The sequence below is a fragment of the Rhinolophus ferrumequinum genome, chromosome 4 (assembly GCF_004115265.2).
Source record: "Rhinolophus ferrumequinum isolate MPI-CBG mRhiFer1 chromosome 4, mRhiFer1_v1.p, whole genome shotgun sequence".
Taxonomy (NCBI): Eukaryota; Metazoa; Chordata; class Mammalia; order Chiroptera; family Rhinolophidae; genus Rhinolophus; species Rhinolophus ferrumequinum.
Window position 1 is genome coordinate 105,886,975 of NC_046287.1, and position 14,412 is coordinate 105,901,386.

The 14,412-nt window shown below is 37.3% G+C and overlaps 1 pseudogene; it reads right to left on the reverse strand.

The window, feature by feature from the left end:
- Positions 1–334: 334 nt before the first annotated feature.
- Positions 335–1,068, reverse strand: LOC117021050 (RNA transcription, translation and transport factor protein-like; annotated as a pseudogene).
- Positions 1,069–14,412: the final 13,344 nt, after the last annotated feature.

A 14,412-nucleotide genomic window follows, 5' to 3' on the forward strand; every position in this document is an offset into this window, starting at 1 on the left:
TTGCAAAGCAGAAGTTTTTAATTTTAAGGAAGTCCAGCTTTTCAATTATTTCTTTCATGGATCATGTGTTTGGTGTTGTATCTAAAAAGTTATCACCAAACTCGAGTCACCTAAAATTTTTTCTATGTTATCCTCTGGGAGTTTTTCTTTTTTTTTTTTTTTTCACTTTCCCAAACTTTATTAAAGAAAAAGCAATGATGATAAATCTCTGGAACATAGTCAATTTTCTGGGATTCTTCCCTCAAAAATGTGACATTTGATTTTCAAATACATGCCAAAGCGTGCATGGTTCCCAATTGTAATAAGTAGGTGACAGGCTGAAATTCTAAAATGTTCATTTTCCAACTTTTGCCAGTCTGTGGTCTGTCTTTGGATCAGCAATAATTGCCTCAACAGCTACTATGGCTTCATTAATTTTTGTCTGCAGCTCTCTGAGCAATTCCATATACAGCAATCACAGAAATTGAGAAGCTTCATTAAGAACTGCATCTCCTGTGTCAAAACTAAGAATATGCTTCTGTAAAGCAACAGGAAAGCCCTCTTTTGTTTGACTTGTTTTAACAACTGCATCCTGTGTCAGGTGCTCCTGAACCAAAATGTGAATTGCCTTAAGATTACCAGGTAATCATCATGGCGCTGAATCTGAAGAAGGTTAGCCAAAGCCATTACACCAGCCTTAAAATCAGGATTATTTGCATCCAAACTGATCAATGGTTCTGCAGTTTTAGCTGCATTGTCAGCAGTTTTTGTATTATCAGGTACCAAGTCCTTGTATTTTTCATCATTATCTCCACATTCAAGTCTAACAGCTAAACCAAGAAGCCAGTCAATTGCTTCTTGTCGATCTTGAATCTTGAAAGCACAACAAATATTTCTGAGATAATTTTCAAAAAACTTGGGCCAGTCACTGCTGTGGATGTTTCTTAAATTATTTCTGTCTTCAATTTTGTAGCATCTGATTTTCTAGTCTTCAAGCCAAACAATAATGTTTCTAAATTCTGTTTCATCTTTGTAGTCGAAGCCAGCAGGGTTGTGGTAGTCTAGGGCTGTCAGCTTGTGTTGGAACATAGTGCCTACTTCACGCTCTGGTCCCCCAGCTTCTGCTGGCGAGAGGAGAGGTGAGGAGGTGCCTGTCCTCTGGGAGTGTCACAGGTTTTCTTCCCATTTAGGTCTGTGATCCATTTTCAGTTAATTTTTTTTTTTGTGAAAGGTATAAGGTTTTGGTGCTGATTCATTTAAAATTTTTTTTCATGTGGATGTCCACTTGTTCCCACACCATTTTTTGAAAAAAAGAAAAACAAATCAACAAAGGAAACAAACCAAAACTTTGTTCCATTGTGTTGCCTTTGCAATATTTTTTCCCTACTGGTTTGAAAACTAGGTGAAGGACACGGACACAGAAAACAACCTGAAAGTCTAGAGATATTTTAATGACATAATACATAGTACACTTAGCCAGGATTAAGAGTCAGACCTAGGTTAAAGTTTGGCTTTTCCCTTCTTTGTTATGTGATCTGGACAACTTCATTTAGTGACAGGAGGTTTTTTATTTATGCATTATTCGGAAAATTTGAATGTCCTAGTAAAATTATTATTGAGTGATTAGATAGCACTATTACTGAGTGATTGTTTTGAGGATTAGATGAGATAATATATTTGAAACATTAGGGAAAATGCCTAACATAGAGTCAGTATCAGGTATAGGGTAGCCACGATTAGTACTAGCCTTGTTATATATAGAACAAATTAATGATTATGGATAGGAAACATGCTATCTTTTGGTAAGTAAAATATGTTCTCATTTCACTTCTACATATTTAAAATTTACTGATTGTGGCCTTTTTAATGATGTATTTCATATATAGATAACCATTTTCAAAGTCCTCACAACATTTTTAGGTTTTATTGAATCTGGTATATATATTATATATATATAATGTTTCTCATCGAAAAATCACTTGAAAAATTGATAATAATGGGTACATGTAGGTAAGATGAATTAATGGAAGCAATAATCCTGGGTTTATTCCAGATTTGGTACTTAGTTGCTGATATATAGCAAGTCACTGAACTTCCCAGAGATCCAGTTTCCACTTCTGTACAATGGAGATATCATGAAACATGAACCTTTTACTTTGGATGACTGGACAGAAACTTATGGTTAGGAGTTAAATTATCCATTAATCCTGAATTTATATATAATCTTTTGTCATTCATATAGGCATGTGTGCTTACTGGGAAAGGGGGAAAAGGTCTATAGAAGCGCCATCCAATTGATATGTATCACGTGAGCCATACGTGTAATTTTAAGTTTGCCTGTAGCCACATTAAAAAAGTAAAAAGAAACTGTAACATTAATGTTAATTATATACCTCATTTAATTCAACACATGAAAAATAACATCATTTCAACATGAAATCAACTAAAGATTTATTAATCATAGATTTTACATTCTATTTTTGTTTTAAGTCTTTGAAATCTAAGGTGAATTCCACACTTTCAGCATATCTGAATTCAAATGCCATTATTCCCATTGGAAATACTTGATCTGTGTTTAGATTTTATAAAAATTAGATTCACATACTCAAGTTGTTCTAAACATGCTTAAAAATTTCCATGAGGTAGATAGATATTTATTTTTAGATTTAAACGTAAGTTAATTGTAATTAAATAAAATTTGAAATTTAGTCCTTCAGTCATGCTCACTGCATTGTAAATGCCCAGTAGCCACTTGAGGCTTGTACCCATCTTCTCAGACAGCACACGTTTACAGCTGTCAGCACATCAAAAAATACATCTATAACCCCTCCCCTCCAAAAACAACAACAAAAAAGAAACAAAACTGTTCAACAGAAGCCTCATCCTACTGAAAATTTGTTTTTTTCTAAATTATAAAATAACTGTTTTACAGTTATTATAAAGAATATTTGTATAATTGGATTGAATCATGCAATAAGAATTATTGTTGTTATTGAAATAATGACTATGTTCTTTAGCAAGTTCAGCTTTCTAGAGATGTATTTCTGTATCTGGAGTCATAAGGGCTCAGAGCTAGGGACATAATACTGTCATTTTTAGTTGCTGTCAGATACTGTGATTGCAAGTACATAGAAATGTCAACAGACATAAACATTTCAACTTTAAACAAAACAAAACTTTTAATAGCAAAAACAAATACATATTAGAGGAGATACAGAATTGACAAATGCTTAATTATTTTCAAGAAAGATGTTACAAAAGAAAAATAAGATAAAAAATAAATAATTATTGTTTTAAAAAGGAAGGGTAGCCAGAGTGAGGGAGGGGTGGAGTGTTAGTCCAAATAGTAGTAAGAATCTATAATCAGAGAAAAGACAGTGATTCTCTAGAAAGGTCTCCTGGGAAACTTAACTAATAATCCTCATTGCTTTATATTTCTAAAACTCCATAGTAGAACAAAATTACTACAAAAAGGGCAAATGAGTACCTAAAATTTAATGCAGTGTTTTTTTAAATCTGCATATCTTGACCCATTAGAAGGTTGGGAAACTAGCATTTTTGGTTCTAAAGAAAAAGAGTAAACTAAGTGACTAGAATAGCAACAAAAAGAAAAAAGAGAGAGAGAAATAAAGTAGAAAGAAAGGCTAAAATTTGTTTCATGAAACTCTCTCTTCTTTCTTTTTCAGTTTTTTTTTTAGGTGTATATCTTTATTGGGTTATGTATGAAGTGTACTTTTTATTATAAGTCCCAGCCAAATTATTTGAAACACACTGGTCTAGAGAAAATCACAACAAAACCATATTTTCAAAAGACATGATTTTCATCCTGAGTACCACTAACAAACTTCAAGGAAGAATGGAAGCCAGGTCATGTTTTGTTCCATTAATTTCTCATCCATAAAATGGGTATTATACAATCTGCTTTAGCAAATGAAAGAAATGGGAAACCTCACAGTCTAGTCTTTAAGGTGTCATAAATGTGAGACTCATTACAAGTCTCAAAAGCATGAATCTCTGCGGTGTCACAGGGAGCTCTCGGGCACCCTGGCTTCCAAGCTTCTCACCAGCAATCAGGCCTCTGTTCCTTTGGGCTTGAGAACCAAGACTTGCTGCCCAGATGATTTTTTGACGTATGTGACTTTATTTCTCTCTTATGTCTTACCGCAAATTCGCAAACCATACATTTGTTTCCTCATTATTCGCTGGAATTAAAGTCTTCAGTCATTCTACTAGATACTGATATCGAGTTGGGTGTATAGTGGATAGAATGGTGACAAAATACAATGTACTATGCATAACAAATTATAAAAGAGGAACCTTTTTTGGGGGTTAAGTAAGAAAAACACTAAAGAAGTATTTCAAGTACGAGGCACGTGTAAATGAAGGGCAGTGGACCAAGGAGCTTGCACTGGGCATTGGGAGGACTCAGATGTTTTCATTGTTGCTTTTTCTCACAGGCTGCTTCAGAGAAAATGCTTGAACAAGTGTATTCCTTTCATTCATTTATTCTAAAAACTTCAATTTTTTCTACAAGGAATTTCCTAATCTGAAGAAGTTTTGTCTATTGCAGATCCAGTGGAATCCCCTTGGTTTTGCTGTTAGAACTGGGGGTGCAGGGCCACCAGCTGGCTCAGTTGATTAGAGGGTGAGCTCTGAACAACAGGGTTGCCGGTTTGATTCCCACCTGGGCCAGTGAGCTGCGCCTTCCACAACTAGACTGAAGGACAGTGACTTGGAGCTGATGGGCCCTGGGGAAACACACTGTTCCCCAATTAAAAAAAAAATTAAATTAAAAACCTTTAAAAAAGGGATGATGTCATAGGAATGGCGGCAGCGGGGCGCACTTTCTGAGTTCTCCTCCAGATCTTATTACAAACGGGGCCTATAACCCATCAAAGAACTCTTTGCTCATCACGCAGAACAGCTAAGAGACTCATGGAAGGATTACTTGAAGGTGCACTAATTGGGTGAGCAGGGGAAGGAAGGAAGGGAGCGGAGTGAAAACACGTGGGGCCCACGGCGGAGTCCCGGCTGGCAGCGGCAGCTCCGGCGGCGGCGGCTGCGGCAGCGAAAACCGAGGTGGCACCTGCAGTGCCAAATATGCACGGGATCCCAGGGCGGAACAGAGAACACAAAAACCAGGAGGTGGGCTCTTTCCCTGCGTCCCACGGCTGATTTTTCCCGCCGGGAGGGTGGCCAGTGGGCCTTAGGGTGGACAAAGAACACAGACTCCATACCTGGGCCCCTCCCCCGCCCCGCTCTTCCAATCCTACCCTCGCCCTTCCAAAGACTTAAACTGGCCCCTGAACTGAGGAGTAGTGTCAGATAACAGAGGAGCCGTAGTAGTGCTCAGGCTCTGGGAAGCCTGACAGGCAGCCCTGACCCAGGGAAGAGGCTGGGAAGAGTGTGATTTTGGCTGGGCTAGGAGAGAAGAGACTCCTCCACCCCGAGCCACCACCTTTTCTGGCCTGCGGGAAGAGAGTGATGTGGATGGGCTGGGAGAGAGAAGACCTCTCCATCACGAGCCCCACCCTTTCTGGCCTGCCTAGGGCGGGGCAAGTGCAATTGCAGAGACACTCCCAGGAATCAGCAGTAAGCGGCAGACACAGCTCTGGGCTTTCAACAGCTCAGAAATCTCCCGCCCAAACCGCCCACCCCATACACACACACACTGAAGAAGTGCCCTAAGACTCAGGAGTACTGCACATGGGGCTGGTGGTGCTACTTTCAGTGCGCATACGTGCAGGCAAGGGCAGAAACTGCACTGGCTTTGTAAAAACTATCATCCAGACCCCTCAGGCCCACGCATTTAAATCTACAGTCCCAAAGTCACTTTGGGCACCAGGTGACCGGCTCTGCTTGCGCAATAAGCAGGGGGCTCTTTGGTACAGCAGAGGACAACCTGGACATTACTTGGTGGGCTTAAGCCAAGACTGGCACTGCTTTTTGTTTTGCTTTGTTTTGTTTTGTTGTGTTTTGTCTTTATGTCTTTGATATCTTTACCTGTGTCAAGTGGTGGTTATCGGGTGTTTTTACATGTGAATGTATTTGATTTTTTTCTTTGTTGTTGTTGTTGTTGTGCTTGGTTAATTGCTTTGTTCTGAAATTGCCCTACCAGGACTCAGCTAAAGAGGCACAAGATTCAACATATCCAGAGGCCATCTCCAAACCAAACCAGAGTAGCACCGGGTTTGACCTACAAGTCACACACCCAGAGGGAATTCTCTGCAGACACATTTAAGTGGTCAACCCTCATGCAGCAGAACGCCCTGTGGTGGGCAGAGCCAAGTCTCACAACGAGTCAGCCTGGGAGCTGACCCCACCTACTCACAAGCAAAAAGCAATTAAAGATCTTCTTGAACAGGACAATATATACAACACAAGAGTCACCTTTGGAGCACACGCAGAGGAGAAGAACGAAGTAGTGCAAGTCAAATAAAGGACACATACTACATAAGATAACCTAGCAAGAACTAAGAACTCTAGGGGATCTACCTAATACATCAAAGCAAACACAGAGAGTCAGCCAGAATGGGGAAACAAAGATACACGTCCCAAATAAAAGAACAGAAGAAACCTCCACACCCGGAACCAAATGAAGCAGAGGTAACCAACCTTTCAGACACAGAGTTCAGAACACTGGTGATAAGAATGTTTAAGGAGCTTAGAGACGACATAAAGAAGGATGTAGAAATCGTAACGAACAACCAGTTAGAACTAAAGAACACTACTACTGAAATTAAGAACTCACTTGAAGGAATTACCAGCAGGTTAGATGAAGCAGAGGATCGAATCAGCGACTTAGAAGACAAGGTAGCAGAGATCACCCAAACGGAACAACAGAAAGAAAAAAGAATAAAAAACAATGAGGATGGTTTAAGAGACCTCTGGGATAACATCAAGCGCAACAATATGCGCGTCATAAGAATACCAGAAGGTGAAGAGAGGAAGCAAGGGATTGAGAACATATTTGAAATAATAATGTCCGAAAACTTCCCTAACCTGATGAAGGAAACCAACATACAAGCCCAGGAAGTGCAGAGAGTTCCACCCAGGATAAACACAAACAGGTCCACACCAAGACACATTATAATTAAAATGGCAAAGCTTAAAGACAAAGAGAGAATCCTAAAAGCAGCAAGAGAAAGACAGAGAGTTACATACAAGGGAACTCCCATAAGACTATCAAATGACTTTTCTACAGAAACATTGAAGGCCAGGAGGGAGTGGCAGGAGATATTCAAAGTGATGGAAAACAAAGGCCTACAACCTAGATTGCTTTATTCAGCAAGGCTAACATTTAAAGTTGATGGAGAGATAAAGAGCTTTCCAAAAAAAAATAAAATAAGCTAAAGGAATTTATTACCACCAAGCCAGCATTGCAAGAAATACTAAAAGGACTTCTGTAAATAGAAGAAAGATGAAAACAATCTAACTACAAATTTAAAAATGGCAATAACTATGTACCTATCAATAATCACTTTAAATGTAAACGGAATCAATGCTCCAATCAAGAGACATAGGGTGGCTGGGTGGATAAGAAAGCTAGACCCTTGTATATGCTGTATACAAGAGACTCACCTCAGATCAAAAGACACACACAGGCTGAAAGTGAAGGGTTGGAGCAAGATATTTCATGCAAATGGAAATGAGAAAAAAGCTGGAGTTGCAATACTTATATCTGACAAAATAGACTTTAAAATGAAGAACATATTAAAAGATAAAGATGGGCACTATATAATAATAAAGGGATCGATCCGACAAGAGGACATAACCCTAGTAAACATCTATGCACCCAACATAGGAGCACCTAAATATATAAAACAGGTACTGACTGACATAAAGCCAGAGATCAACAGTAACACTATCATAGTAGGGGACTTCAACACACCTCTGACAACAAGGGACAGGTCTTCCAGACAGAAAATCAATATGGAAACAACAGCCTTAAATGATACATTGGACCACTTGGATTTAATAGATATTTTCAGAGCATTTCACCCCAATGCTGCAAAATACACATTTTTCTCAAGCGCACATGGAACGTTTTCCAAGATAGACCATATTTCAGTCCACGAAACAAGTCTTGATAAATTTAAGAAAATTGAAATCATACCAATTGTCTTCTCTGATTACAGTGCTATGAAATTAGAAATGAACTACAGGAAAAAAACTGGAAGACACACCAATTCATGGAGGTTGAATAACTTATTACTAAATAATGAATGGGTCAAGCAGGAGATCAAGGAAGAAATCAAAAGATATCTCGAGACAAACGAAAATGAAAACATGACGACCCAAAATATATGGGATGCCGCGAAAGCAGTCCTGAGAGGGAAATTCATAGCACTGCAAGCCTACCTAAAGAAACAAGAAACATCACTAATCAACAGTTTATCTTCACACTTAAGGGATCTGGAAAAAGAACAGCAAAATAAGCCCAAAGGGAGTACAAGGAAGGAGATAATAAAGATCAGAGCAGAAATAAATGAAATAGAAACCAGAAAAACAATACAAAAGATCAATGAATGCAAGAGTTGGTTCTTAGAGAAGATAAACAAAATTGACAAACCTTTAGGCATACTCAGTAAAAAAAAGAGAGAGAGGACCCAAATTAATGAAATCAGAAATGAAAGAGGAGAAGTGACAACAGACACCGCAGAAATACAAAAAAATTTAAGAAATTACGATATACCAACAAAATTGACAATCTGGAAGAAATAGACAATTTTCTAGAGGCGTAAACATTCCAAAGCTAACTCAAGAAGAAACAGAAAACCTGAATAGACTGATTACCACCAGGGAAATTGAATCAGTAATCAACAATCTCCCAACAAACAAAAGCCCTGGACCAGATGGCTTTACAGGTGAATTTTACAAAACGTTCAAAAAAGAATTATCACCTATTCTCCTCAAGCTCTTACAAAAAATCCAGACGGAGGGAAGACTCCCTAACACTTTTTACAAAGCCACTATCACCCTGATCCCCAAATCAGACAAAGACACCACAAAAAAAGAAAACTACAGGCCGATATCTCTAATGAACATAGATGCAAAAATCCTCAACAAAATATTAGCGAACAGAATTCAGCAATACATTAAAAAGATCATACACCATGATCAAGTGGGATTCATCCCTGGTATGCAAGGGTGGTTCAACATCCACAAATCAATTAATGTGATACACCACATTAACAAAATCAAAAATAAAAATCACATGATCATATCAATAGATGCAGAAAAAGCATTTCATAAAATCCAACAGCCATTTATGATAAAAACCCTTCAGAAAGTGGGAATAGAGGGATCATATCTTAACATAATAAAGGCCATATATGACAAACCCACAGCTAACGTCATACTCAATGGGGAAAAGCTAAAACCATTCCCCCTAAGATCAGGAACAAGGCAAGGTTGCCCACTATCTCCGCTTCTATTCAACATAGTGCTGGAAGTTCTAGCCACAGCAATCAGACAAGATAAAGAAATAAAAGGCATCCAAATTGGTAAGGAGGAAGTAAAATTATCATTATATGCAGATGATATGATATTATATATAGAGAACCCTAAAGACTCCACCAAGAAGCTATTAGAGCTGATAGATGAATTTAGTAAAGTAGCAGGATACAAAATTAATATTCAGAAATCAGTTGCATTTGTATATACCAATAATAAAACATCAGAAGGAGAAATTAAAAAAAAAATCCCATTTACAATTGCTCCAAAGACTATAAAATACCTGGGAATAAGTTTAACCAAAGAAGTAAAAGATCTGTACTCAGAAAATTATAAGACACTGAAGAAAGAAATGAAAGAAGATACAAATAGATGGAAACACATGCCATGTTCATGGATAGGAAGAATTAATATAGTTAAAATGTCCATACTGCCTAAGGCAATATGCATATTCAACGCAATTCCTATGAAACTACCAACGATGCTTTTCACAGAAATAGAATATATAATCCTAAAATTTATATGGGACCATAAAAGACCCGGGATAGCCTCAGCAATCTTGAGAAATAAGAACAAAGTGGGAGGAATAACAATACCTGACTTCAAATTATACTACAAGGCTACAGTAATCAAAACAGCATGGTACTGGCATAAAAACAGACACATAGATCAATGGAACAGAATAGAGAGTCCAGAAATAAATCCATGCCTATATGGCCATTTAATCTACGATAATGGAAGCAAGAATGTACGATGGGGTAAAGACAGTCTATTCAATAAATGGTGCTGGGAAACCTGGACAGACACATGCAAAAAAATGAAGCTGGACCACCTCCTTACACCATATACAAAAATAAATTCAAAATGGCTTAAAGACTTAAATGTAAGATCTGAAAACATAAAATACCTAGAAGAAAATATAGGAAGAAACTTCTGAGACATTACCCGGAGTAAGATTTTTACTGATATATCCCCTCGCTCGAGGGAAGTAAGAGAAAATAGAAACATGTGGGATTATATCAAACTAAAAAGTTTTTTCACAGCAAAGGAAACCATCAATAAAACAAGAAGGGATCCTACTGAATGGGAAAAGTTATTTGCCAATTATATATCTGATAAGGGATTAATATCACAAATCTATAAAAAACTCACTCAACTCAACTCCAAAAAAACAAACGACCCAATTAAAAAATGGGCAGAGGACTTGAAGAAACATTTCTCTAAAAAGGACATACAGATGGCAAACAGACATATGAAGAAATGCTCAACCTCACTAACCATCAGAGAAATGCAAATGTAAACCACAATGAGATACCACCTCACCCCAGTCAAAATGGCTGTCATCAATAAATCAACAAACAACAAGTGCTGGCGTGGATGTGGAGAAAAGGGAACGCTTGTGTGCTGTCGGAGGGATTGCAGATTGGTGCAGCACTATGGAAAACAGTATGGAGGTATCTCAAAAATCTGAAAATGGAACTACCCTATGATCCAGTAATCCCACTCCTAGGTATCTATCCGGAGAAATCCAAAACTCCAATTCAAAAATCTTTATGCACTCCTATGTTTATTGCAGCACTATACACAATAGCCAAGACATGGAAACAACCGAAATGCCCATCGGTAGATGACTGGATTAAGAAACTGTGGTACATTTATACAATGGAATACTACGCAGCCATAAAGAAGAAAGAAATCTTACCATTTGCAACAACATGGATGGACCTAGAGAACATTATGTTAAGTGAAATAAGTCAGACAGAGAAAGATAAGTACCATATGATCTCACTTATACGCGGAATCTAAAGAAAAGAATAAGTGAATGAACTAATCAGAAACAGTTTTGGAGACAAAGAGGAAAAACTGAGGGTGGCTAGATGGGCGGGAGGGTGGGGGTGAGGGGGAAGGTGAGGGGATTAGAAAACAATCAGTAACCACAAGATGGCCACGGGGTTTTGAAAATTAATCTGGGGAACGTAATCAATAATGTTGTAAAGATTTTGTAGGGTGTCCGATAGACACGTGTCCCATTTGGGAGACCATCTCAGGGAAGATGTAGATGCCTGATCACTGCACTGTACACCTGAAGCTGAACAGTAATGAATGCCAACTATAATATTATATATATATGTATATATAGGTATGTATACATTTACAAGAGGCAGAGTACAGCATTGGGAGTGGAGATAGTGGAAATGGGATGGCTCGGTGCGATGTCAGAGAAATAGTGGATGGGGGGAGGGGGTCCACAGTGTGAGGGATATAAAGGATAAATGTCTAAGTAAAAAAAAAACAAAAAAAAAAACACCAAATCTCATAGACTCAGACAACAGTTTAGTGGTTACCAGAGGGTAAGGGGGCAGGGGGTGGGACATGAGGGTAAAGGGGATCAAATATATGGTGATGGAAGGAGAACTGACTCTGGGTGGTGAACACACAGTGTAATTTATAGATGATGTAATACAGAATTGTACACCTGAAATCTATGTAATTTACTAACAATTGTCATCCCAATAAATTAAAAAATAAAAAAGATCAATTATCCAAGAAGACAACGCTATGTAATGTGTATGTATCTAACAAGAAAAAATCAAAATACATGAGACAAAAGCTGAATGAATGGCAAGGAAAAATAGACAAATCTACAATTGTAGCTGGAGAATACAATACTCTGCTTTCTTTAATTGATATATCAAGCAGGCAGAAATTCAGCAAGATACAGTTGACCTGAATAGCACTATAATGAACTTGATCTAATTGATATTTATAGAATTCTCCATTCAACAACAGCACAACACATTCTTCTCAAACTCACATGGAACATGCTCCAAGATAGACCCTATTCTAGGCCATAAGCACGCCTTAACTGATTTTTCCCTGATAATTTTTTCTTGTTCTGAAGTCTGCTTTGTCTGAAATGAGCATGGCTATGCCAATTTTTTAAATTAATATTAATATGATACACACATGTTTCTCCACTTTTTTACTTTTCACCTGTGTCTTTATATTTGAAAAGAGTTTCTTATAGACAACTTAATACAAAGTAATGGGAAAAAATCAACAATAAAACATCAAAATGTATTTACATAAAGACTGAAACAGTGCAGTGCAGCGTTATACTGGAGCCTAAGACAAAAAGGAGAATCTTGATTGCTGACTTTTTTGGACCTTAAATTTTGTTCCTGGGGCAAGTGTCTCACCCTTGTCTCAGGCCTGATGCAGAATGTTCAGTCATTGACACTGGGGAAAAATACATTTAAATGTGCACTTTAGAGATGGGAAAATGCCTAGGTCAGCTTCCTTCCATACATAGTTTAATATGATTATAATTCGAAATTCAATGTAAGTGAGATATTTTGTTGATTTTTTAAATTAAAAAGCAATAATGTTGTAAAGATTTTGTAGGGTGTCAGATGGGCACTTGTCTTATTAGGAAGACCACTTCATGGATGGTGTAGATGCCTGACCACAGTGCTGTACACCTGAAGCTGAAGTTGAACAATAATGAATGTCAACTATAATTTAATATGTATAGTCATGGGATACGGAGTACAACATAGCGAATAGAGTCAATGGAATTGTAACAGCTATATGTGATGTTAGAGTGGTAGTAGATTGGGGGAGGGGGTTATCACTTTGTGAAGGATGTAAATGTTTATTACATTGTGTTTTTACACCTGAAACTAATTTAAAACCAGCTATTATTTCACTCAGTAGGTCATTGTGATTTGAAAATAATATTGATATGATATTAAATGTCTATGAATTTGTCTCTTTCTACACAAACACAGACACACACACATTCACAAATGTCACAACTGTAGTCAGAGATTAAAAAGTACATATCTTCATCTAAAGGAGTTCTCATTGCTTGACTTTCCTCTAAAGCCTCTGGTCCCCATGTGCTATACTCCCCTTCCTTCAGGTCCTGTCCATACCTGTGCTCTTCGTAGGTTCTTCCAACCTTAAAATATATGCTGATTTTTAATCTAGAACACTTTAGTTATTTCTTTGACAACTCTCTCCATAAGTAAAGAGTCTTGATAATTTATATTCAAATATAGTTTATTTTATATAAGAAAATCTATTTGTAAGTATCTTCCATATATGATACATATATGTATAGTGCCAAAAAATGTATACACGTGACTTGTATTCATCTTTTGTTATCAGTATATGTTGAATATTACAATTTTAATACAGTTTTTTCCTTTCTTAAAATGTGTATACATTTTTTTGGCACCCTCTGTGCATTTGCCTTTATGTTGTATGTAAAAGGTGAATGACTAATATATATTAAATTAAAATGATATATAATACATAGTAATATAATATAATATATATAGCAAATATATAATACCATAGTATACATAACAAATATACATATATTACACCAGAGGGTATCTTTATTATCACTAGCATTTGCCTTTTTCCTGTTGATCTCATTACGGATGACCACAATGCATTTGAACATGGGAGCTTCCGCTCAGTGTGTGGTGGCAGTAAGACCTGAACAGCTGTTCTGCAGGCTTAGCTGGTGGGTCATAAACATCCTGAGCAAACTGACTGAGCCCTGAGCTCCCCAAACAGCCTTGTGAAGCCGAGGTGTTGAGAACTAAGATGACTACAAACAATGGTCTCTTCTAAGTGTACCCAGATGACCATCAGGACAAGGACTTAATACTTTTTAAACTTCAATCTCCGTAAAATTTTTGACAGCAATGAAAGGAAGGGGCCATAATCATCTGCATTTTTATAGGGAGATGGAGTACACAGAGTACTTTCAAAGTCACACATTCGGTCATAGGTATACAATCCACAGGTATGTATAATCCACATAAAAATATATGTGAGTGTAAATTATGGTTTTTCAAATCAGATTAAGTCTGCATCTGAAACCAGAAAAAAAATACGCTGCTTTCAGTTATCAGACCTATTGATTTCACTCTGTGTATCAAACATTCTTCTGTCTCTGTC